At 43.0% G+C, this 4,709-nt stretch overlaps 1 protein-coding gene across 1 annotated transcript in view; it reads right to left on the bottom strand.

The window, feature by feature from the left end:
- Positions 1-4,709, bottom strand: part of LRP8 (LDL receptor related protein 8) — a 354,423-nt gene that overhangs the window by 348,468 nt on the left and 1,246 nt on the right. The gene's annotated exons all lie outside the window — the stretch shown is intronic.

Raw genomic sequence — 4,709 nt, 5'->3', positions numbered from 1 at the left:
GAAAAAAAAAAAAAAAAGAGAAAAACCTCATGGCTTAACTGAACCAAAAAGCTTATACATCCAAGTGAGTACACAGGAGAACAGAAGTCCTGCTCAAAGAAATCCTTCCTTGGCCTGTAGCTCTAGAACCCCACTACCCAAGAGGGGCCCAAACCCAATGTCCAGTTGACCTAATAGTTAAATCGGGCCCTCGGGGGCCTGCCCATTCTAAACTAGACAGCTGTAAAACAAAGCCAAGATTGTACCACGTGGACACCTCAGATAAGCAGACCCACTGCCCCCAGGTATCAAGCCTTGGAAAGTTCTTCCTAGTAAAGCTGACGACTCTGGAGCTGTATAGTCGATGCATCAGTACATGGTAGCTTACAGCCACACACATGCAACTTTATTCTAGTTACCACCACAGCCACCCTACCTGTCTTCCCACCATGAAAAGCATCCCTTCTTGTACACAAAAAAGAGGGAAAGTGAATGTGTACCAGCAGGGGAAGTTGCTAGGATATCAACTGTAGAGATGGATACCCTCTGTACTGCATGGGCTGGGGCAGTACAAGCTCTCTACAGGCTGCATGGTCCAGGCCTGATGCCTATGGCCTACGCAGCCACTGGATTCTGTTGAGGCCACTCTTTATTGCTGGTTTTTACTATGTGCACATCAGTCCAACAGGAACCAGACTAAGACCAAATAACTCTCTTTCAATTAACCATCACTAGCAATCATACACAGATTTAACTGACTCTGTATCGCTTTATCAGCTTCCCCAGCTTTATAGTTCCCTAACTGAAGACAAATCTTCATTGACTGGGATATTGAGAAATTATAACAGTTATTCTCTTGGAAGATTAATGGCAGGCTTGAAGAGGCATGCAGAACTTCTCCCCTCCCTGAACACACACCTCTTCAGGTTACAGTTCCTCCTTCATGAGGAGTTACAGTCCAAAAAAACAACTGAATGAGCATGCACACATCCCACCACCAACCCGTCCCACTTCATCCCAAACCAAACTGCATGTGTCTGATGACAGCAACAACAAATCCTTGCTCTGCTGTTTCCCAGTCTTGTCAGCATTGCGGAAACAACATCAGTAGGACACCGAGTTCTCCCTGGTGCACTCTTATCCCCATTCCTCTCCATAATGGGCCTCTGCTCTTTTAAAAATACTCACGGAAGATCATTATGCTCCCAATGAGCTAAGCTTTGCCTATGCAGCTCTAATCTTTCCTCCTAGGCCAGTATCTCCCATCTTCTAGTTCTTACAGCTATTCTCCAGAGCCCCTTCAGTCTGCCTTCCTATTCTGAGTAGCATTCATAGTCTGTCGTGTGATGCATCCCCTTAGGTATCTTTGAAATCTCCAAAATTATCAAACAAACAAACAAAGTTAATACACCATCCTGCAAATACTGAAAGGCACCGTACAAATTGACTGATACACTGGTTCATAACAGGAAGGTCAAAGGAAAACCTTCTTCCTGATATTCTAAAGAATCTTCCCGGATGACATTGGAATGATTTAGATACTTTAATTAAATTGAACACACATAAAGGGATGTATGTGTGAATATGTAATAGCCTTACGGTTCTCCCCCCCCCCACAATAAAGAACATCACATGATAAATACACTGTACAAAACAAACTGGCGTGTGACTAATAATCCAATTAGTTTGAGGGGCAAATCCTGTTGGTCTTACTCATATGCAGCCAGTTTCTACTGCCTACTCTCAGGAATGATCCCACTGCCCTAAAAACCTTACAGCCATATCCTCCATGAACTACAGTAGGGTATGTAACCGGTTAAAGATTTAAAAAAAAAAGAGATGATACAAGATTGTCTCTCTTTTTTTTTTTTAATTTTAAAAAGCATTAAATAGCTGACTAACTCCAAATTCATCTTGGATATGAGCCCACTAACATCCACTGAGATATACCAGGAATAAATCTGACCCTACAACTCGCAAGTGCTCTACAACTGTGTTCCATATCAGAGGTCTTAAAAATTGGGATTAAGTTGCCCTCTACATCCAGTACCTAGAGGACATCATTTCCCTTCCTCTCCTTGACCCCCGCATTGATCCACATGCATTCTACATCTAACCCGTGATAAAACAAGACAATGAACTGCTACCACAAATTAGGATGGAAGAAAGTTAATGGAATGAGAGAAAAATCCAGACTACTTGCTGGATCACTACTACAAATCTGATATTGCTTGCTAAGAATAAGAATATTGCTTGCTCTAGAATCTCAAAGCCTTTTGTAAAGGATAGCTGACCCCTAGCCATGGAGCAAAGTGACTGCCTGTACGGGAAGATAAATTCTAGCAAGAGGCACATGGAGAACCACCAACTCAGCAACTCCCTGCTTTCCCCACAGAGTAAATTGCCACCTTCTCAGAGAACCCTAGGCATACACTGAAGCATTTTGTAACTGAGAGCATTTAATTTGTGCAACCACAAGGACCAGCATATTTTATAGGTACATAAATTATATGCTAGCCATGTGAGGGTTACTTGATTTCTCTCATCAAGTGAAGATAAATCCAGTAAGGATCCAAACTAATGCAAACATTTTACATTAAAAAAATTATAGGCAAGTTATCTGTGGGATTTGGGAGCAGCATGGTGCACTTCAACATTTGCTGCCAGAGGAATAGAGCATACCGTTTCTACTCTCAGTCACTGCTTTAGAAGTTAGCTACGGAAAATTCAAAATGCTCAATATATACAGTGTTTTGAATTTATACATGTTGTTATACCAGCAACAGAAGCAGCATGTTAATCTAATCTAATAACAACAGCACATGGAATGGATAGCACATGCACATGGGTGCATATTATATCTTTCTACACAGCATAGCTGTATAATTTGAATGGAGGTATATGCACACACCCCCCCGCGGTTTTATTTTTAAATAATTCTAAAAATGAAACAAGATGTCTAGGAGTAGGAAAATACAAGATAGCAAAAGCCACCGTGTGAAAAGATTTAGTTATATCCTGGCTCTCCAGGTCACTTAAAAACAGCCCACAGTAAATTCCATGTTAAGTAGATGAACAGTGCCCACCATCAGCATGTATTTTTATAAGACACTCGTGTTTATACACCATCCTGCACTCCAAAATTAGTGTGGTAGGTATTTTTTTTTTTTTTTTTTTAAAACACTCGTTTTTTTACCCCCTCCTCCCCCCCAAAATTATGGGGGGAGGTTTTTTTTTTTTTTTTTAAAACATTTGTACAAAAGTCCCCTTCACTAACATTTTAAAACAACCAACACCCCTCATAACCAATATATTTTTTTTACAAAAGAATTAACAAAAAAAGTTAAGTTCTTATATAAAACACAATTACAAGTCTGTTTGTTGCAAGAAGGGATAATTCAGATCAGATCTACTTTGCAATCTCTTGTACACTCCTTCTTCCTTGAGGTACAACAGTTATGCAGAACACAAAAAAAAAAACACCAAACAAACCCACCCAACTGCTGCCTTGCTCACAGCAAGAATGACTAAAGTCCCAAAGATGTCAATGGGATTACTCATACAGTAAAATACTGCTCAAGGTGAGCGGTGATGCCAAAATACGGTGTAGAGGAAACCACCCCATTCAAGATCTCGCAATCTTCTACTAAAGTCAATGGGAGTTTTGTTTGTATAAAATTTTAACCAAAGGAAAACAAAAGAAAAAGGACTGTAGAGAATTAGACCTTTCATATTAAACAGGTTAAAAAAATAAAAAAAGACTTGTGAGAGTAATGTCAAGAGGAAGATATTCACATAATAAAAACCCAACAAACATGACTAACTTATGCCCAGGGCCCTGCTGCTATGCATCACCCGTGCTATGCTCTGACGGCTGATGAAGTCTCCAGAGCTCACCCAGCCGAGTTACAATGAGGTTGATTCCTTGGCTACAATCACCCGATGCCGTCTGCAACTCTCCAGCCACGACACTGGAAGTCTAGGGCAGCTGCCACATGAAAACTTTACAATACAACGCTGCTCCAAAACATAGAGGCACTTCTCTTCCTCGCGGACAGGCAGCTCCGCTTTCCCAGGTGCCCTGACACGCTTAGTTCTGCCACCCACATCCCCGTGTGCCGACTAACCCACGGGCCTGGCCCACGTACCGACAGCACACCCATCTGCAGCTTTACTGGGGGGTGATGGTCTCTCCACATACCCTTCAGACACCAGAGAAACAGAGGGGAAACCCCGATCCTCCCTGCTCCAAAAGCACCGGTCCTCGATGCGCAGCCAGTTACCAAAAGCAAAGCCACAACTGGTTGCATCTGGGCCTATGAACACCCCCGCGCTGCACCAGAAGCACGGCTCTTTTGGAAACGTCCCGATGTATTTATTTACGGACGCAAATAGGAGCAACCTATTATTTCAACCCAGCTTCCCTCGGCCTCCCCAGGGACTTCTGAAGAAGGGCTTAATGAGGGGCTGAACCTAAAAATATTAAAGTTTCCTCTCAGGCCCCTTCTTGCCCCAAAACACTGGCAGGGAACTTCTCTCTTCAGGAGAAGCAGGACCCCGATCGCCCAGCCCCAATATCTGAAATCTAGCGAGTGTGGAGGGGGCTGAAGCAAATTGGGGGGCGGGGGGGGTTGTGTAAGGTGCAGCGCAGCAAGTCGGGGCAATTCTCTGCCTCTTATTTTTCAAACCTGGGGATGGACAACGGCTCCCCCGAGGCGAGGCGAGGCGAG

This window comes from Gavialis gangeticus, unplaced genomic scaffold, assembly GCF_001723915.1.
Source record: "Gavialis gangeticus isolate Ggan-Ray unplaced genomic scaffold, GavGan_comp1, whole genome shotgun sequence".
Classification (NCBI taxonomy): Eukaryota; Metazoa; Chordata; order Crocodylia; family Gavialidae; genus Gavialis; species Gavialis gangeticus.
Note: the sequence above shows the minus strand (reverse complement) of the source record. Positions and strands in the feature narration are given on the sequence as shown.